General features: G+C 41.5%; 1 protein-coding gene and 1 non-coding gene across 7 annotated transcripts in view; both read right to left on the bottom strand.

Moving 5' to 3' along the window:
• The window catches only part of LOC147369394 (uncharacterized), a 259,997-nt gene that overhangs the window by 72,076 nt on the left and 165,405 nt on the right, over positions 1-22,516 (bottom strand). The gene's annotated exons all lie outside the window — the stretch shown is intronic.
• TRNAS-AGA (transfer RNA serine (anticodon AGA)) lies at positions 3,578-3,649 on the bottom strand. Its single transcript has one exon. It is a non-coding gene; the product is annotated as a tRNA-Ser (tRNA).

Genomic DNA, 22,516 nt, shown 5'->3' with positions numbered 1-22,516 from the left:
ACAGTGAAGGGGCTGATATAATACAAATTAAGAGAGAATGTACGGGTTGCTAGAACTTTTCTGTTCTGTATCACAAGTCTGGTGGTGAAGACATGACTGTATGCACCCTTAGGACTGTACATTACAAAGAGCAAGTTTTCTGTATATGTTTGTTTGGTTTGGGATGTGCTCAGTCTTCGTTGCTGTACACGGACTTTCAACAGTTGTGGCGGCGAGGAAGTTTCACTGCATGTAAATTTATATAAAATACAATCAACCAGGATGTGGTGGGAACACATGATGGAATATAAATTGTAATCTTAATATATAATCTAAGCATTACTAATGAACAGCATAAGCACACTGGAGAGAATTGAAAAGTGAAGAACTAACCTTAGTAACTTTCAAAAACCATGTTTGAATTAGGTACTATAGAGCTAAAAAGAAAAAGAACTGTACTCAAATACAGTTTGTATTTGGTAAATTTGTTTCTCACAGAGATATGGGTTAACAATTTTGAAGCAACTTCCAATGTATACTAGAGTTGAACAAATAAACAGATATAGGGTAAATAATGAAAATTCTGTTTCTAACTTTCTATAAAAGCAGTTACAAAGAAGCAAATGGGGAAGGTCAGAAGGGACACTGGTATTGGGTTGCAATTAAAAGTATCAATAAGAACTCAATTGTTTGAGAATCAATAAGAACTCAACAAGAAATCAATTGTTTTTAAAATATATTCACTCTGACAGATACAAAAATAAACATAAATGAGTCTATGAATAAGTTAGTGTATATATATATCCAAGTTTGGTGCTGACAGACACTAGAAACAATGACATTTCAATACTACTGAGGACTTCACTGCACAGATTTTAGCTTCTAAATATCACTCTTCAATTAAAAAGCAAAAAACCCCAAGACAACCACCACCACAACCAGGGATCCTTGGAAAGTGAAAGGGAAAATTGCTCAGTCATGTCCAACATTTTGCAACCCCATGGACTGTACAGTCCATGGAATTCTTCAGGCCAGAATACTAGAGTCGGTAGCTGTTCCCTTCTCCTAGGAATCTTCCCAACTCAAAGATCAAACCCAGGTTTCCTGCATTGCAGGCGGATTCTTTTTTTTTTTTTTTTTCTTTTTTTTTTTTTTTTTTTATTAAGTTTATTAAATATTTTTAAAAAAAATCACATGCTCCCCATCCTGAACCCTCCTCCCTCCCAACCTCCCCATACCATCCCCCTGGGCCTTCCCAGCGCACCAGCCCCAAGCATCCAGCATCGTGCACTGAACCTGGACTGGCATCTCGTTTCATACATGACATTTCACATGTTTCAATGACATTCTCCCAAATCTTCCCACCCTCTCCCACAGAGTCCATAAGACTGTTCTATACATCAGTGTCTCTTTTGCTGTCTCGTACACAGGGTTATCGTTACCATCTTTCTAAATTCCATATACATGCGTTAGTATACTGTATTTATGTTTTTCCTTCTGGCTTACTTCACTCTGTATAATAGTCTCCAGTTTCATCCACCTCATTAGAACTGATTCAAATGTATTCTTTTTAATGGCTGAGTAATACTCCATTGTGTATATGTACCAAAGCTTTCTTATCCATTCATCTGCTGATGGACATCTAGGTTGCTTCCATGTCCTGGCTATTATAAACAGTGCTGCGATGAACATTGGGGTACACGTGTCTCTTTCCCTTCTGGTTTCCTCAGTGTGTATGCCCAGCAGTGGGGTTGCTGGATCATAAGGCAGTTCTATTTCCAGTTTTTTAAGGAATCTCCACACTGTTCTCCATAGTGGCTGCACTAATTTGCATTCCCACCAACAGTGTAAGAGGGTTCCCTTTTCTCCACACCCTCTCCAGCATTTATTATTTGTAGACTTTTGGATCGCAGCCATTCTGACTGGTGTGAAATGGTACCTCATAGTGGTTTTGATTTGCATTTCTCTGATAAAGAGTGATGTTGAACATCTTTTCAAGTGTTTGTTAGCCATCTGTATGTCTTCTTTGGAGAAATGTCTATTTAGATCTTTGGCCCATTTTTTGATTGGGTCATTTATTTTTCTGGAGTTGAGCTGTAGGAGTTGCTTGTATATTTTTGAGATTAGTTGTTTGTCGGTTGCTTCATTTGCTATTATTTTCTCCCATTCTGAAGGCTGTCTTTTCACCTTGCTAATAGTTTCCTTTGATGTGCAGAAGCTTTTAAGTTTAATTAGGTCCCATTTGTTTATTTTTGCTTTTATTTCCAATATTCTGGGAGGTGGGTCATAGAGGATCCTGCTGTGATGTATGTCAGAGAGTGTTTTGCCTATGTTCTCCTCTAGGAGTTTTATAGTTTCTGGTCTTATGTTAAGATCTTTAATCCATTTTGAGTTTATTTTTGTGTATGGTGTTAGAAAGTGGTCCAGTTTCATTCTTTTACAAGTGGTTGACCAGATTTCCCAGCACCACTTGTTAAAGAGATTGTCTTTAATCCACTGTATATTCTTGCCTCCTTTGTCAAAGATAAGGTGTCCATATGTGCGTGGATTTATCTCTGGGCTTTCTATTTTGTTCCATTGATCTATATTTCTGTCTTTGTGCCAGTACCATACTGTCTTGATAACTGTGGCTTTGTAGTAGAGCCTGAAGTCAGGTAGGTTGATTCCTCCAGTTCCATTTTTCTTTCTCAAGATCGCTTTGGCTATTCGAGGTTTTTTGTATTTCCATACAAATTGTGAAATTATTTGTTCTAGCTCTGTGAAGAATACTGTTGGTAGCTTGATAGGGATTGCATTGAATCTATAAATTGCTTTGGGTAGTATACTCATTTTCACTATATTGATTCTTCCAATCCATGAACATGGTATATTTCTCCATCTATTAGTGTCCTCTTTGATTTCTTTCACCAGTGTTTTATAGTTTTCTATATATAGGTCTTTAGTTTCTTTAGGTAGATATATTCCTAAGTATTTTATTCTCTTCGTTGCAGGCGGATTCTTTACTGACTGAGCCAGCAGGAAAGCCCAAGAATACTGGAGTGGGTAGCCTATCCCTTCTCCAGCAGATCTTCCCAACCCAGGAATCGAACCAGGGTCTCCTACATTTCAGGCGGATTCTTTACCAACTAAGCTACCAGGGAAGCATTCTTAGATAAGTGGTTAAATCCAAACCTGGGTCACAGAAAATACAAGAGGAGTCTGGAGCTTCTTGTGTGCCAGAAAGTGACAAGGTGCTCAAAAAAAAAAAAAAAAAAAAAATGAGGATACCTATAAAGGGCTCAGGAATCAATATCAAAGAGTTCTCCTTGGCCAAAGTTGAAATAATTTAAGCAATAAAATGTATAACAACAGAATAACCTGTAGGATAAAAAATATATACAAGGACCAAAACTAAGAGAGAGAGAGACATGGATGAGAAGGAATGGTTCTTTCAAGAATTCCAATTAACACAAGCAGAAGGGGTAAGTGAAAGTGAAGTCTCTCAGTTGTGTCTGAATCTTTGTGACCCCATAGACTGCAGCCTACCAGGCCCTCCTGTCCATGGGATTTTCCAGGCAATAGTACTGGAGTGGATTGCCATTTCCTTATCCAGGGGATCTTCCCAAGCCAGGGCTCGAACCCGGGTCTCCTGCATTCTAGACAGATGCTCTACCATCTGAGCCACCAGGGAAGTCTAGAAGGGGTAAGGGAATCTGAAAACCACCATTAGAACATCCTGAAATTTGTTACAGCTAAGATCCATTGATGGATGCTAAAATTAGTGGGAGAAAGTTTGAGGAGAAATGGGGTATTTGCATAGTCTCAAAGTATTTCTTCCAGATATTAAGGAAAAATAACTTTCAGTGGAAACTCCTGGCAGACACTGCCTCAGCTTAGTGATCACTGTTAGCTCCACCAGTAGTATTAACATCACGTGCCCCATGATGGGGTAATGGAGAAGGGCGCATCACTACTGGGGTATCTTTGTACAACCTCAACCTAATCATGAGCAAACACTCAGCCCAGAGCGAGGGACATTTTACAAAACAACTCTCTAAGAGTGTCAAGACCATGAAAGACTAGTAAAGATAAGCAACTGTCACAGATTGGTAAGGACTGGGGGAGGTGACTGGCAAGGACTAGGATGTGACTGAGAGACTAACACTACTGTCCCAGGAGAGATGATAATTAAGTGCGTGGTGGGACTCTGGATTGGCTCCTGGAACAGAAAAAGGACATCAGAAACACTAATGAAATGTGAATAAAATCTAGTTTACTTAACAGTATTGTGTCAGTGTTGATTTCTTAGTTTTTAACATATGTACTATGGTTTGTAAGATGTTAGTGAACATTAAGGGAAGCCGGGTGGAGGGTACATAGGAAATCTCCATCTTCATTTTATAACTTTCCTGTAAGTCTCAGGTTATTACAAAATAAAAAGGTTTCCGATTTCCTTTAAGAGAGACTTGACTGTTTAATGCAACAGAGAGAAGAGAGATTTTGGCATTATTACATACCTGGAAGTGAAGTTTAATTTTTTTTTTTAAATCGCAAAAGAAATAGGAGTGGGTAAATTGAACTATACTGTCGTAAAGTTCTTATGTTATAAATAACACGATATAAAATTATTTTAAAATATACTGTGGCAAGTTAAATACAAACATTTAAAAACTAAAATTAATTCAGTTCAGTCACTCAGTCGTGTCCGACTCTTTGTGACCCCATGAACCGCAGCACACCAGGCCTCCCTGTCCATCACCAACTCCCGGAGTTCACTCAGACTCATGTCCTTCGAGTCGGTGATGCCATCCAGCCATCTCATCCTCTGTCATCACCTTCTCCGCCTGCCCCCAGTCCCTCCCAGCATTACTACAAGTGAAAAACCACAGTAAAATGAAGGTTAACATAATGAGCCATGAGTAGGGGAAAACAGAATCATTTAAAAACTCTGACAAAGCAGGGAAAATATATTATTAAAAAGGTATTAAAACAGTAGAAACAAATAGAATATAAATAGTTAGATGATATACTTAAACTCAACTATATATATATACTAATATTAAATTTTATTCTAAATAGTCCAACTAAAAGCAGAAATTCTCAATATAGATAAAACACAACCATGTATTCTCAAGGAAAAATGGACTTCAAAATGAGACACAGATACATTAAAAGTAAAAATACATAAAAAGGTATATCAGGCAAAGTCTAATCAGGAGAAAGCAGGTGATGAATAATGCCAGAAAAAGAGGGTCATTTCATAATGATAAAGGGGACACACACACACGAATATTATTGAGCCAGAAAAAGGTTCATTTGGAACAAGGTCCATGGGTGGACACTGAGGGCATTGTGTGTTAGTCGCTCAGTTGTGTCCGACTCTCTGTGACTGTATGGACTGTAGCCCTCCAGGCTCCTCTGTCCTTGAGATTCTCCAGACAAGAATAGTGGGTTGCCATTTTCTTCTCCAGGGGATCTTCCCGACCCAGGGATCGAACCCAAGTCTCCCACATCACAGGCGGACTCCTTACTGTCTGAGCCACCAGGGAAGCCATTGAGGGCATTATGATACATGAAATAAGTCAGAGGAGACAGACAACATCATATGATCTCACTTATACATGAAATATGAAAAACAAATCCCAAGTTTGGGATGTAGAGAACTAATTAGTGGTTGCCTGAAGTGAGGGTTAGGGGTTGTTAACTGAGTGAAAGGGGTCACAAAGTATAAATTTTCAGTTATAGATGAGTAAGTCATGGGAATGTTAAGCACAGCATGATGACTGTACTTAATAATACTATATTGCATATTTGAAAGTAGCCAGGGGAATGGATCTTGAAAGTTCTTATCACAAGAAAAAAACAGTAACTATGTATGGTGATAGATGCTAAGTGGACTCATTATGGTGATCATTTTGCAATACATACAAATAATAAATCATTATGCTGTATACCCAAAACTAATATATCAATTATAACTCGGTTAAAATAATTTAAAAAATTAATATTGTGTAGTGTTGGCATGTTGTTGTTCAGTTGCTAAGTCATGTCTGACTCTTTGTGACCCCATAGACTGCAGCACGCCAGGTTCCCTGTCCTTCACTATCTCCTGGAGTTTGCTCAAATTTATGTCTGTTGACTTGGTGATGCCATCCAACCATCTCATCCTCTGTTGCCCCCTTCACCTCCTGCCCTCAATCTTTCCCAGCATCAGGGTCTTTTCCAGTGAGTCAGCTCTTCGCATCAGGTGGCCAAAGTATTGGAGCTTCATGTTCAGGTATCAGTCCTTCCAATGTTGTCCTTTCAGTGTTGGCATAAAGATCACCAAATATATCAGTGGAATAGAATGGATAACCCAGAAATAGACTCTAACATACATGCCTTTTGACAAATGAGCCAAGACAATTCCATTGCAAAAGTAAAGTCTTTTTTAAAAATTAATGCTACATAGTAATATAATAATAATAATGCTGGAACACCTATATATTGCTAATGAGAAAAAAGCAAGCCTTGACTTCTACCTCACACAGAGAATAGGCCAAGCTGTATTTTCCCCATGTCCATATCCAATTATTCCAGCTCCCTCTGTCTCTCCACCACTGGGTGTTATCTTTTTTATTTTTCACTGTCCTAGTGTTTCAGGGGGAAAAAGAACAAACACAGCCCCCATACATTGCTGATAGAAGTATAAAGCAGTGAAAGAACTTTGGAAACATTTTTACATTTTCTTAAAATATTAAATATGTATCTATGTATGACCAGCAATTGCATTCTTAGTCACTCAAGAGAATAAAAATGTATGTTCACTAACTCTCTTGTACAAGAATGTAGCACTTTCACTCACAATAATTCCAAACTGTAACAATCTCCTTCAACACAAAAATCAATCAATAAAGTTGATATTTTTATAGCTGAAATACTATTTCACAATTTCAGAAATGAGGTACAACTACACAGAACAGCAGGGATGAATCTTAAAACATCCTGATTGGGAAAAAAAAAAAACAGACACAAATGAGTTATAATGTGTAATTTCATTTACATGAAACTCAAAACATACAAAACTAATCTATGGTTATAGTAACAAGAATTTTAGTTGCCTATCAGAGGTAGGTATTGACAAAAAGGGAATACAGGGTAATAGAAATGTTCTATGTTTTGAATGTGGTGTTGGTTACATGGGTATATACATTTTGTTAAAATTCGTCAGATTAAATACTTAAGTTGTATGCATGTCACTGTAGATAAATTTTACCTTGAATAGAAAAAAAAAAGATCATGCTGGCTGCTGTGTGGAGAACAGTTAGTAATGGGGCAAGAAGGAAAGTGGGGAGAGCAGTTGACAGGCTCCAATAGGTATCCTAGTGAAGGACAGGGAAGCCTGGTGTGTTGCAGGCCATGGGGTCGCAAAGAGTCAAGACATGGTTGAGTGGCTGAACAACAGCAGCAAAGTAGGTATCCAGGTAACAGACGACAGTCACCTGGACATGGCAGCAGAGCAAGTGAAGACAGGTTTGGGATAATAGTCTCCTCTAGGACATCTTTCTTAGTGGTGGCAGCCCGCATAAGTCTTCTCTCAGCTTTACAGGATGTATCATTGGCCCTGTTATATTTATTTCACAACCACTATTGAATACTCATTCCAAACCAGGTACCTAAATCATGTTCCTGCTTTTCATATGTTGGAATTCTGCCTACCTTCTAAACCAGCCTCTCTACCACTTCATAGTTGTACAATCTCGGGCAAGCTCAGCAACATTTGGAGTCTCAAGTGCCCTTATTCTGTAAATTGGGGTAATAATTATATTCATCCTGAAGACTTATTAAGAGGATTAATTTAGATAAAATACATGTGTATCATTGGGTTTAAATAGGACAATCATGGCCAAGTGTCCATTATCTGACATACAGGAAGGAAATGAAAGACTTTCTTTTCTTACTCATCTCCCTAAGTAGACTGAACTCCTCAAGGCAGGGGAATATTTCCTTCTACTCTTATCTATCCAGTGCATGGTTGACCACAACAAGAGGTATGCTGCATGTAGGTACTTTCTTTCTGGTCCAAATTACCATGGAGTATAGGATTCTGTGGAATGGGTTCTGGGTACAGATCTGCTTAGCTGGGAAACACAGACAGAAAACACAAGATTTTAGAAAATATGGGTTTGCCCTAACTAGACGCCAAGAGAAGTCAAACTTTCAAGTGAAACTCAGACATTTAGGGGTTCAATTCAACTTGGTGGTCGGCAAGTTTTGAAAAAAATACAGTTCTAAATAAAAGCTAATGGAAAAGGCTTACTTAAGGGAAAAAAAGCTAATAAAGAATGTTAGCTTAAATAGTGCTTTATGAAACAATATTAAGATGCATTAAAAGCAAAAAAAAAACAAAAATAGGAAACATATGGATTAGATTCCCCCGGAAATATATCAAGTTTTTAAATGTAAGGAGATGCTGTTCAGGAAAATGTGGAAGCTTTGTTGAACTTGAAGCACAAATCATTTTCTGAGTGTATTAAAATTGTTTGCATACTTGTGATGAGCTCAGAGTATATTTCTATCTTTTGGTCAAGTGATGTCAGACTATTGGTCCCCAGAAATCACTCAACACCTCAAAATCAAATGCATTTGGACGCTACAGACATGTTTTGTGGAAACACCAGAGTTGGTGGAGAAATGGACTGGGAACCAAAGCTAACTCCTCAGATGGGCTTCCACTGCTTTCAAGGGAAGGAGACATATGGTGTCCAGTTAAAGAAGGAGAATGAGACAAACATACATTTACCTCTACTTCCTCCAGAAACACAAGCTGACAACAGAAAGATATTTTTATGATATAATTCCCATGGAGAGAGAAAACAGGAGAGATTACAAAAGCAAGAACATTTTGGAAGCTGGATAAGTGGTAACCAATTTAGCAGACCTGAAAAACTGAGTCCTAAGTCAACAGTAATGCAGGCCAAAAGTCAACTAGTCAGGAATTAGAAGCAACATTAGAAGTGGCGGTGAATGTGCACCTATTAAAAGAAGAATTGGTTTATAATCTATTTAAGAACCGTCAGACCTTCAGAGACCCATTCTCATTCAATGTACCTGGGTGGCAGCCTAATCACCACTCCAGCAGTAGACTCGAAGATTATTTTCTAGAGAGGATGAAACAGAATTGAGATCATCAAATACAGCAGAAGATGAAAGTATCAGAATGAAAACAGAACAGTTAAGTGAAATTTTACATACCATTATGAACTGAATTATACCCCTCACAAATTCACATATTGAAGGCCTAACTCCCCATAAAAAGAGTTGGCAAGAAAACACAGAAGAACTATACAATAAAGATCTTCACAACCCAGATAATCACGATGGTGTGATCACTCACCCAGAGCCAGACATCCTGGAATGTGAAGTCAAGTGGGCCTTAGAAAGCATTACTACACACAAAGCTAGTGGAGGTGATGGAATTCCAGTTGAGCTATTTCAAATCCTAAAAGATGATGCTATGAAAGTGCTGCACTCAGTATGCCAGCAAATTTGGAAAACTCAGCAGTGGCCACAGGACTGGAAAAGGTCAGTTTTCATTCCAATCCCAAAGAAAGGCAATGCCAAGAATGCTCAAACTACCTCACAATTGCACTCATCTCACATGCTAGTAAAGTAATGCTCAAGATTCTCCAAGCCAGGGTTCAACAATACGTGAACCGTGAACTTCCAGATATTCAAGCTGGTTCTAGAAAAGGCAGAGGAACCAGAGATCAAATTGCCAACATGTGCTGGATCATCAAAAGATCAAGAGAGTTCCAGAAAAGCATCTATTTCTACTTTATTGACTATACCAACGCCTTTGTGTGGATCACAATAAACTGTGGAAAATTTTGAAAGAGATGGTAATACCAGACCACCTGACCTGCCTCTTGAGAAACCTGTATGCCGGTCAGGAAGCAACAGTTAAAACTGGACATGGAACAACAGACTGGTTCCAAATCAGGAAAGGAGAATGTCAAGGCTGTATATTGTCACCCTGCTTATTTAACTTATATGCAGAGTACATCATGAGAAATGCTGGGCTGGATGAAGCACAAGCTGGAATCAAGATTGCCGGGAGAAATAGCAGTAACCTCAGATATGCAGATGACACCACCCTTATGGCAGATAAAATAAAGAACTCTTGATGAAAGTGAAAGAGGAGAGTGAAAAAGTTGGCTTAAAGCTCAACATTTAGAAAACAAAGATCATGGCATCTGGTCCCATCACTTCATGGCAAATAGATGGAGTAACAGTGGCTGACTTTATTTTCCTGGGCTCCAAAATCACTGCAGATGGTGACTGCAGCCATGAAATAAAGACGCTTACTCCTTGGAAGAAAAGTTATGACCAACCTAGACAGCATATTAAAAAGCAGAGACATTACTTGGCCAATAAAGGTCCATCTAGTCAAGGCTATGGTTTTTCCAGTAGTCATGTATGGATGTGAGAGTTGGACTGTAAAGAAAGCTTAGTGCTGAAGAATTGATGCTTTTGAACTGTGGTGTTGGAGAAGACTCTTGAGAGTCCCTTGGACTGCAAGGAGATCCAACCAGTCCATCCTAAAGGAAATCAGTCCTGAATGTTCATTGGAAGGACTGATGCTGAAGCTGAAACTCCAACACTTTGGCCACCTGATGTGAAGAGCTGACTCATTTGAAAAGACCCTGATGCTGGGAAAGATTGAAGGCAGGAGGAGAAGGGGACAACAGAGGATGAGATGGTTGGATGGCATCACCGACTCAATGGACATGAGTTTGGGTAAACTCCAGGAGTTGGTGATGGACAGGGAGGCTGGCATGTTGCAGTCCATGGGGTCACAAAGAGTTGGACACGACTGAGTGACTGAACTGAACTCCCCACATTATCATATTTGGAGTTTGGGCCTTTAAGAAGGTCATTAAGGTTAAATGAGGTCATAAGTTAGGGTTCTGTTCAATAGAACTATTGTCCTGAAAAGGAGAGGAAGGGGTGACACCAAAGCATTCTCCTTCCTCCTGCCCACAGTAGAAAGATCATGTGAGGTACAGGGAGAAGGTGGCCTTCTGAAGAGAGGCCTCACCAGAACCAAGCCTCTGTCTTTGCTCTTCTAGTCTCCAAAACAGTGAGAAAATAAATTTCTGTTGTTTAAGCCACCCTGACTGTGGTATTTTGTTATGACAGCCTGAGCAGACTAGTAATACACATACTAAGGAGATAGTTAGCCTTCTTTCCCTCCTAAAGTCCATGAATGCTGAAAGCCAAATGTATACCTTCTAGGCAGAAGACTGGAGACAATTTCTCTGAACAATCTTACTAGTGCAAGAGATACATTCAAAAGACATCAACAGTGAGGATTCTCTTGCAAACAGCCTACCTAGATTATGCTACATGAAGTTCATAGTTTAAACAGCCCCACCTAAAGGACACAGAGCTTTCAAGTCAGCTTTTAAATGACCTCTACTCTTAAAGGTGATCAGGCAATCAAGAATAACAAGGCACTTGTGGAGACTATATAATATGAAACATAGAGACCAAAATAAGTAGGGAAGGAGAAGAAAACTTGAGTGAAATCACAGTACCTTAGAGAAAATATTATATCTATGAATCAACAACAAGATGTTATTTTAAAAAGGAATGTTTAGAAAACAAGAGAGAGATCTTGGAAACTTTTTTAAATGATGGAAGAAATACAATGCATAAAAATTTCAAAGATAAACAGCCCAGAAAATAGAGAAAACAAAAAAAAAAAGGAAGAGAAATAAATGAGAATATTGAGGAAATAGTTCAATACATGCACCTCTAAATAATAGGTGTTTCAGGGAGTAGGTGGGGAGGTAGAAAATAAAAAGAGGGGAAATGAAAGTGGAAATAATCAAGGAAACAATTTTCATAGGTAATAGTGAAGAGTTGGGGCATGACTGAGTGACTTCACTTTCCCTTTTCACTTTCATGCATTGGAGAAGAAAATGGCGACCCACTCCAGTGTTCTTTCTTGCCTGGAGAATCCCAGGGACGGGGGAGCCTGGTGGGCTGCTGTCTATGGGGTCGCACAAAGTCGGACACGACTGAAGCGACTTAGCAGCAGCAGCAGCAGCAACAACCAGAATTGAAGGATATAAGTTTCAAAAATGCTCACAAAGTGCCCTGCAGGATGAGTAAAAACATATCTACTCTAAAGAACTGCATACAAAATTTCAAAACAACCAGAGCAAAGAAAATTTCCTATAGTAGAGAGGGAGAGAGAGAAACAGATTTCACTAATGGCCTTCTTGGCAACACTGTAACCATGAAGACAATGGCACAAGGCCATCAAAGTTCTGAAAGATTATTTCCAACCCAGAATTCTATACCCAGCCAAACCATCAAGTAAGCATGAGGCTAGAATAAATACATTTTAAAATATCCAAGGGTACAAAAAATACTTAGTTCTTTATAAGTTAATGGTGAAAAAAATGCGCTCCACTAAAGCAAAGAAGAAACCAAAGAAAGAGGAGGATATGGGATCCAGGAAATAGAAGATCAGCAGAAAAATAAAACTGAGGGAATCGCCAATATGCTAATGAAGAAACCTGGAACAAAAACTGGATAACAGATCTAGAAAGTACCCGACCAAGTTCAGAAGCTGTGGGAGAGATTTTCTCAGAAGGTGGACACGATAGAATAAAGTTTGTGGAAACAATTTTAAGACAGACTTTATTCAGCTAGAGAGGAGTTTGGTGTTGAACTAGTGACCTATAACAAAACACTGAGCAGAGGTGGAAAAAAGGTAACTGACGAGAGGAAATGGTCAGGAAAGTACGAGTCATCATAGTTCAGCTATGAACAGAACTTCAAGGGTCACAATAATTCAACCACCAAACACCGATATAATGAAATTATGCTATTAACTATTTTAGAACAATGGGAGAGGAGAAGTGCAGGTGATGATGAAAAGAGAGTTAAATCCTCATTTCCTCAGCAGAAAGTCAATCAACAATGCCAAAGATGGAAGAATTCAAGCAGCAGCATAAGTACATTATTTAGAGACACAGAGGGAAATATCAAAAGAATCCACTAGATTACTAGTGGTATCAATAGTGGCCTCTGAGAAGTAGAAAATGAGGGAGGTGGGCAGAAGTCCAGAACCAGGATATGGGGGGTGTGTGCCTGTGTGTGTTTACACAAGTCTAGTAACATCTGACTCTAAACCATTTGCAAATGTAATTTTTATTTTTTTACATGAAATTTAAAACAAAAACTAATAAAAATTTTAAACAGGAAAACAGTGAGAAAGAGGAAAAGGAAAGGAAGAAGAAGGGGTGAGAGGGAATGAGGGAGAAAAAAGTATGGGCATTCTGGCTTCTGAATTATTATTAGAAGTTACAAGTCAGCTTGCAGGCTGCTTGCTCTAAAAGCTCCTACCTCTCTACTTCCTGACAGAAGTCACCTCTAGCTACCAAAAATTCAGGGACAAACAGTAGACTGTGCCCCAAGTTCCATACACATGAAAGCTGTCCTAATAGCCCTCACAAAAAATAGATTTTCTCACCGATTGGAAGGATTCATTTTAGCCATACCTCCAAAAGTGGAAACAGTGACATATTTTATTTTCTTGGGTTTGAAAATCACTGTGGACAGTGATTGCAGCCACAAAATGAAAAGATGCTTGCTCCTTGGAAGGAAAACTATGACAAACCTAGACAGCATATTAAAAAGCAGAGCCATCAGTTTTCTGACAAAGGTCCATATAGTCAAACCTATGGTTTTCCCATTAGTCATGTATGGATGTGAGACCTGGACCATAAAGAAGGCTGAGCACCCAAGAGTTGATGCTTTTGAATTGCGGTGCTGGAAAAGACTCTTGAGAGTCCCTTGGACTCCAAGGAGATCAAACCAGCCAATCCTAAAGGAAATCAACCTGTAAAACTCATTGGAAGGACTGATACTAAAACTCCAATACTTTGGCCACCTGATGAAAAGAGCAGAGTCATTGGAAAAGACCCTGATGCTGCAAAAGATTGAGAGCAGGAGAAGGGGGCGACAGAGGTTGAGATTGTTGGATGACATCACTGACTTAATGGGCTTGAGTCTGAGCAAACTTCTGGAGGTAGTGAAGGACAGGAAAGTGGATGTGCTGCAGTCCATGGGGTTGCAAAGATTCAGGCATGACTTAGCGACTCAACAACAACTCCAGGACCACCTGGGTGTGTGGTCTCGCTCCTAGAAAACACCTACCTACTCACCAGTACAGGGGTAAGGTTGGTACTGAGGATGCTCTGAGAACCTCAAGCCTCACCCTAGAGGCTTCTGGATTCTGATTCTACAGGGGGAGATAAGAATGCAGGATCAAACACTCAGGAAGGAGAGGGGTCCCTCGTCACCAGCTAGGTCAGGCTCAACCCCTGGGCTTTCTTTTCCACCTCGATCAAAGCAATGGCAGGACGCTGGTTTACGTTGAAACCATCCAAATGGGCAGCCCTGCCTGAGAGCCATCTCTTAGCTAATCAGGAGGATTTCAGAGGAAGAATACTATATCAGTCCGCACACAAAAACACAAACCAGAAAAACTTGGAACAAGATTTCATCTTTTAACTATGAATGTTGTAACTAGCAATGAGTAGCTTCAGTCGGCTTGATTTTTTCCTTGTAATTATTTTAGTAATTCACAGATACAAAAAAAATCTGAGAATACAAGAAGGTAGAATGAAGATCTCCCTTCCTGCTCAGGCTCCCGGGACCTCTGTCTGAAGGAAACCACTGTGAGTGGTTTCTTACGCATTTCCTTGGGGTATATTCTATACATATAAACATGTGTATCAGCTTATACTTTTTAACCCAAATGAGAGTAAACCAAATGGGCATATTGCTCTACACTTTCCTTTTTCTATACCTTAAAAAAAACATATCTTAGCAATATGTTAAGATCTGCAAGATACATTTTAGGGCCCCGGTACCTTATAACGGCTGTTGGGTATGCCACTGTATTCAAGTACCTTAGTTTAACCAGTCCTCCATTGGTGGATGTTTATAGTTCTTTCTATTTTTTTCTCTACAATAAACAGGGAGGTAGTAAATGTCCTTAGATGCATATCACTGCATTAATTTATTAACATATCCATAAGATAAGTTCCTGTATATAGAAATGCTAAGTCAAAAGGATGGTGCATTTTTAATAGAACCCTCCAAACTTTCTCCACAGATCTTGCACCAATTCACACTCCCCACTCACTTATGTGAATATGTCTATTTCCCCATATCCTTTCCAACAAAAGGTATCAGCAAAATTTTAAACCTTCATTTGCTTGCAAGGTGAAAATTGTATCTTGCTATGTTAATAGATATTTTTAAAAAATATAGACAGGATTGAACTTCTTTTCATTTGCTAATAAGCTGTTCTTCTTTCTTTTCCTGTGAACTATTTGCTCAAATCTTTACCCATCTTTCCACTGGGCTGTCTGCCTTTTTCTAATTGGTTTTTATTTCTTTTTATTTTTAAATTAAGTTTTGGGGGAGTATAGTTGATTTATAATGTTGCGTTAGTTTCTGCTGTGCTGCAAAGTAAATCAGCTATACATATACATGTATCCACACTTGTCAAGATTGTATTCCCATATAGTTCATTTACAGAGTCTAATTGATTTTTAAAGGTTACTTAGAAAAGGAGATTGGTTAACCTTGAACCAGAATTACATGCATGACTTTTCCAACAGTACTTGCATGTTAAATCCTACAATTGACGGGGAAGAGAGGATAGTCCTCCCAGGGTCTCAGGTGAGCCCCTGAAAGCTGGAGGAGGGTGATGACAACAGTCCCAACAGGTGGGTGTTGTGTAAGTGCAGTTAGCGTGCCAAGTGCTGAGTGCCTTTCACACCTCATTGCATTTCATCCTTACCGTGACCCCATGAGGAAGGTACCATTAGCATCCCTATTTTACAGACAAAGCAGACTCAGATCCAGCCTGCCTAGGGTCTCACAGCCAGTAAACAGAGCTAAGATACAAACCCAGGCTACGGGACCCAGAGACCCAGCTATTAACCACTCTGCCCTACTGCCCACAGTGGATTCCCAGTGCCCAGCGCATAGTAGGGACCGAGGGTCATCACTCTAGACTGATTGCATCTTGCTGCCATCCCGGAAAAGCAAACCACAAGAGTAGCCTGGGGGCAGTTGCCGACTGTCCTGTTCTCTGCTGAGTTCTCAATGTCTAGAAAGGGCGCTGGCACAAAGCAGGTGCTTGGTAAATGGTGGCTGAGTGAATGCATGAATGAATGAATAATGCCTTCTCCGTGGACTGTGAGCTCTCAAGGGCAAGGACTGTGACTGGCTTGTTCTCCCAGAGCCTAGCTTGGTGCCTTGCACCAGGAAGACCAAGACCGATCAAAGACAGTGTGTTGAAAGAAGCAAGCACCTCTCCACTGTTTGGGATGATGCTCCCCACAAGCTTTAACTAACTCTTAGTCAAGCTAGAGGAGCACCACCAACCCTGGAAAATGTTCTATTGGACAACACTTGACATGTCACACTGGGAAGACCCATATAAACAAGTAGGAAGTGAGGGAGTCAGGGGAGCCAGGGCAGTAAGACACGGGCAACCTGCCCACTCGCAGGTCACGCAGCTGGGCCCCTTCCTCCACCTCTGCACAAAGGTTGTGCCTGCTAGTATTTCTCAGCTGGGAGAACAGCAGCAGCCCAGAGCCTGCATGGTCATTTCAGTTTACTGAGGACAGACCTAGCTTTCTGTCTGCATTAATTTATCTGGTCTTCAAAACAACCACATGCCACATGGACTACTTTTATTTGCAGGACGCAGAAAGGCACAGAGAGGTTAAATTGCTCAAGGTCACGAACTCACCAGAGCTGGGGTTTTCACCAAACAGACCTCTGGACTCCTCTGCCCAGCAGCAGTGCTCTTCACCCCACTCCCTGAGGAAGGAAGAGCTCACCCCCCAACTCCCACTCATCCTCCCAGACCCAGCGCCCCCTCCATCTCAGCTGGGGCTCCTGACTCCTGAGCCCTACTCCCACCCCGTGCCCCTCAGCCTGTGCTCCCGCTCTGTGAGCAAAGGCAGGAACTGCCTGGCTCATTGTTCAGCTTCTCAGGGTATGAGCACAGATTCCCCACACGGCCCCTGCCCTCAAGTGCTCCCCCTGGTCTGCTCCCCGCACCGTGCAGTGGCCAACAGGGCTCTTGAGGCCCCTCCGCACTTCCTGTCATACGTCTGGCTGAGGGACCCAGCTCGCATCCAACAGCCTCTCATGCTGAAGGAACTGAATGAGGCCGCAGGTGATCTGGGTCCCATCTCAGTCTGTCTGCATCGGTCTGAGGGCAGATAGCCAGGCAGGCTTTGCTGCCGGTTCTGTGACAATGAAGTGAAAGTGAAAGTTGCTCAGGGGTGTCCGACTCTTTGCAACCCCATGGACTGTACAGTCCATGGTAACCCGTGCTAAAGAGCTTAGGCTCTGCTGTCAGTGAGGTGAGTGCGTACTCAGTCCTGTCTGACTCTTTGTGACCTCGTGGACTGTAGCCCGCTCGGCTCCTCTGTTCATGAAATTCTCCAGGCAAGAATACTGGAGTGGGTTGCCATTTCCTCCTCCAGGGCATATTCCCACCCAGGAATTGCACCTGTGTCTCCTGCATCTCCTGCATTGGCAGGCAGATTCCTTACTACTAGCTCTACCTGGGAAGCTCTGGTATCAGACATGGGTTCAAATATACTCTGTGTGACACTGGTTGAGTTACTCAACCTCTCTGAGCCAAAGTTTCTTTGGCTGTCAAATAGGGATAATAGTATCCCTCTCCCATCTCAGGAGCTTGGGGAGGGTTAGCTAGTTAGTAAGACCCCACCTATTCCCTGAAACTGCACTGTGCACAGGCCCTGGGCAGGTATTCTCACTGTGTCATGGAGACAGTCCTGGGAGAGCCCTGAGGAGTCCTTTATCCAGGAGCACACTCACCAGCCCCTTCCGTGTCTCCTCCCCTCCGTCCAGGCCTACAATCCCTCATGAGATACATCTCAAGTTCTAGTCTCTAGCCAAGCTCACATGTGAGAGTAAGATGATGGATGAACCCTGAATCTAAGGATGCCCAACCCCCCACCATCCTCCAGGCTCGAGTCCACAAGTCCTCCCAGCTCCAGGCCTGTCAGGGCCTTTGGGAAAGTGGGGGCGGGAGAGCTGGAAGAGGAGCTGTGAAAAGCGGAACAGGCTTCACCCTAGGATCTTCCTCACCATCTGTCTTGCCAGGCATGGCAAGGGGGGCCTCATCCATCCATGAGGATTGACACCAGATCCTTGCCCCCCAGCCATGTCTGGGCATCCCTCGCCCACCCTTCCCCTCCCTCTTCTATTCCCAGAGCTTGGCTTGTTGCAGGGCCAGGCTTGCTCTTAATTAGCCTGACAAAACTCAGTCACCAGGGGAAGTCCTTGAAGTTGAGGATTTCAACAAAGCTAAACCACTAAATCCTGTGGCCGCCAGCCTGTCTTCACAGCTTCTCTGGCTCTGCCAGAAATCGTGCTTACTCCCATGCAGAAACCACAGTCCTGGCGGCTTCGGTGTCTCCCCCAGTCCTGGGCCACCTTATCAGGGCAGGCCTGGCCCATCCTTTATCTGCCTGCCATCTCTAAGTGCTTCCATCCCCCTGACAGGCCCCATAAAAGCTGGTTAAAGACAAGGCTGTCCCGCTTTTTGACATCGCTGACTTCAAAGGCCACAGATGAGGTGGGCGCAATCTGGTTGCTTTGCTGAGTTGAGACCAATGCCCGGTGCTCTTGCAATGACTCTGTTGGTCTGGGGATGACACTAGGAGCCCCAGAGCTTAGCAATAAATATCCAGAAATGGTTAAGGGCACAGGCTCTGGAGCCAGGCAGCCCCAGTTCAAGCCCCAGTTCGGCCACTGGGTTACTGGACTGCTTAACCCTGTTGCTGTGAAGCTTCTCTGACAAACGGGGATGATGAAGTTCACCTGTCTAACCCTCCAAATGTCACTGGGACAGGCCCGGCATGGTGAAGAGGACTCCCTTCTGTAGGGGCTTGGCTGCTTCTTGGCACCCCCCTAGAGCCACCCTAACAGGGCCCAGGTCATCAGAGATCACAGCTCCAAAACCCTTCATCCCATAGTGGCAAGAGTTTTTCCCCCCAGGGAGCAGGAGTTATTGTTTAATATGAGCACAGAGTTTCAGCTGGGTAAGATGAAAAGAATTCTGGAGATGGATGATAGAAACGGTTGCACAATACAAACTGACCTAATGTCACTGAACTGTATGCTTCCAAGTGGTGAATATTATGCTATGAATAGTTTACCACAATTTTTTAAAAAGTCTGACCCTATGTAAGGAGGCAGTTGAGAGGAACGGAAACAAGGCACTCCCTAGGTCTTTTAAGAGCTCAAGCTGGAACCCAAGATTCATACTGGCTGATAATAGAAATGAAGCTAAACCAAGAACTGCCCCCTCCTGCCAGCCCCAAACCCATCCCCTGGTCCCGTCAGCCCCCACCTGGGGCAAAGGAGCTGTCTCAGGAGGGGTCAGCCATGCACACGGCCTCACCTCCCGGGGGACCCTGAGTACAGCCCTGCCTGGCTCACGCCCACAAACAGTGGCTGCGTAGAACCCTTGCTGCAGGTCCTTAGGACAAAGAAAGAAGTGCAGAAAGGGAAAGGGGAAGACGGAATTAAGTCATCCTCAGCTTTTCTCCCAAGGCTCACTGAGAAGAATCAAGATGCTTTTCGGGCCCACTGCCCAGAGACAAAACAGGAGATGAAAATATTTATTTGTTTCTAAGGCTCTTGCAATCCCAGGATGAAAAGCCCACCTTGGTTGAAACTTACTGCAGCCTGAGCTACTCCCATGGTTGCCCCTGCCCCCAGGCAGCCGTCTACTTGCTCAGGTCCTGGTGCAAGAAGTTCCACTGGGGAGAAAAAGTGGGATCCCTGTCCCCACAGAAACGGAATCTATTAAATGAGAATTATCCCCTATTGGCATCAGGGAGCCATAAATAGCCCAGCCGCCCCAGTTGAATCACCAGAGCTAGCACTGTGTCAGCGTTTCTATATAAACCAGGGTTTGCTAGGGGATTAGCTCACAGCCATAAAAAATTTGCTCCAGGCTGAAACTTGGCCTAAAGAAAATCTCAGCCTGCGAGTAGATACTGAAAAGAAAGCCAGACAGACACCGCCCCCAAGCCTGCCAAGGACAAGGGTGTCTCTGACCAGGACCTCTTATATCAGGGGCTCTGTTGTCACCAGCATGTAAGAAACCTGGTGATTTAGGGCACCACTTGGGGTTGTCATAATTCAAAATTTGGTCCTTCCCGCCACCACCCCCCACCACCCCGCAAGCCAAAAGAAGGATATTTGCTGCTCTGAGAGCTTCACATAGGCCTGGGTTTGGGAATGTGTAATCGAAACCCTCCCCTTTCCCTGTTGATAGCTAATAATCAAGAAAAGAGAGATTTACCCAAGCAGGGAACCAGTGCTCATGCTGATTCTTCGTACAGTGTCGGGACAATGGGAGCTGTCTTCCACCCTAAAGCAAGGCCTGGGAACCTAACATATCCTAAAAGTAGAATAACTCCATACAAGACACAGATGTAGTCAATGGGGAAAGGAAACTTTGCTTCGGTTTGGTTTTTTCCTTTATGGATAGGCAGTTAGTCCAACATCACCTGTTAAATAAAGCTAGACCCTTCTACACATCCTGGCTTCCTGGTGAATTAAAGATCTAAATGAAAAAGATACAACTATAAAAAAAAATAGTAGAAGAAAACTTATGGGAATGTATATATAAACTCTGAGAGAGAAGGTCTTCTTAAAGAAGACATAAAAACTAGAAGCCATAAAGAAAGAGAGGTTTTAATACCTGACAATGCAAAGTTTTAAATTTTTAGGTAGCCAGATTTATCATAGACAAAATTAAAAGAAGGGAGAAAAAACTGCAACACTTATTGCTAAGGGTTTATATGCTATCTTAATAAAGGACTTCTACAGATAAGAAAAAGAAAGAATATCAGAAAAAGAGGTAAAGGATATGAAAAGGCAATTTAAAGACAAGGAAATGTAAATTGCCAGTAAGCAGTGGAAAAGATATGCAACTTCATTAGTTAGGGAAATACAAATTAAAACAACAAATCTGACCCATCAGAGTGATAGAATAGTAATACCTAGGGCTAGTAAGGGAAACAGGAGTACTCACTCATTCCTAGGGTCTGATAAACTGCTATAATCTTTAGAAAAGATGTATAGCACCGTCTATTAAAATTTAAAATACCAGCAATCTCACTTATAGGATTATGTCCTGCAGGGCATATCTACAAGAATGTTTACAGAAGCACTGTTTATCAGGGCAAAAAGTAAAATCAAAATGAATGTCCATCAGTTAAAGTGTTGAATAAATTGTGTTATGTTTATACCATCAAATGTAAATTATGCAGCTATTAGGAGAATAAAAAGAATAAATAACATCTTACATGTACTAACAGAAAAAGCCATGCTGGATTTTTTTCCTTTTTAATTACTCATATATTATATTGCAGCATCCATGAACATCTATTGTCCTACTACTCAGTCTCTTTTTATTTTTCCTTTATATTAATAAAATTTTTAAGAGTTATCCATGAATGTCAGAAGGTTTGAACATGTTTATGTCCCTTACTGATAAAGCAAGCTTTTCTCGGCAAATTTACTAGCCAGCACAATATCATGAGGTGGCATTACCTAAAAAAGCACTGTCAAGGTAGTGTTTGGTTAGTGCGAGCCAGATTTTATTTTTAAAAAGAAATAATTTAAAATATGAAAAGTTAAAATTCCAATATGTGTGTATACATACATTTTAAGTTTGTGGGGGCATGGAGAGAGATGTAAAGATGTCCTATACAGTTAGGTCTGATAACCTCAGGAACGGGATTGGCAGTGGGACCCAAGAGCTACTAACTTTTTCTGTACTCAACTCTGAATAGTTTGTTTTTTTTTAGTGCAAACATGTATAACTTTTAAGATATTTTTTTTTAATTAATTTTATTTTATTTTTAAACCTTACATAATTGTATTAGTTTTGCCAAATATCAAAATGAATCCACCACAGGTATACATGTGTTCCCCATCCTGGACCCTCCTCCCTCCTCCCTCCCCATACCATCCCTCTGGGTCGTCCCAGTGCACCAGCCCCAAGCATCCAGCATCGTGCATTGAACCTGGACTGGCATCTCGTTTCATACATGACATTTCACATGTTTCAATGCCATTCTCCCAAATCTTCCCACCCTCTCCCTCTCCCACAGAGTCCATAAGACTGTTCTATACATCAGTGTCTCTTTTGCTGTCTCGTATACAGGGTTATCGTTACCATCTTTCTAAATTCCATATATATGTGTTAGTATACTGTATTGGTGTTTTTCCTTCTGGCTTACTTCACTCTGTATAATAGGCTCCAGTTTCATCCACCTCATTAGAACTGATTCAAATGTATTCTTTTTAATGGCTGAGTAATACTCCATTGTGTATATGTACCACAGCTTTCTTATCCATTCATCTGCTGATGGACATCTAGGTTGCTTCCATGTCCTGGCTATTATAAGCAGTGCTG

This window comes from Bos grunniens, chromosome 7 (assembly GCF_055505025.1).
Source record: "Bos grunniens cultivar Pamir isolate PY7600 chromosome 7, Bosgru_T2T1.0, whole genome shotgun sequence".
NCBI lineage: Eukaryota > Metazoa > Chordata > Mammalia > Artiodactyla > Bovidae > Bos > Bos grunniens.
Note: the sequence above shows the minus strand (reverse complement) of the source record. Positions and strands in the feature narration are given on the sequence as shown.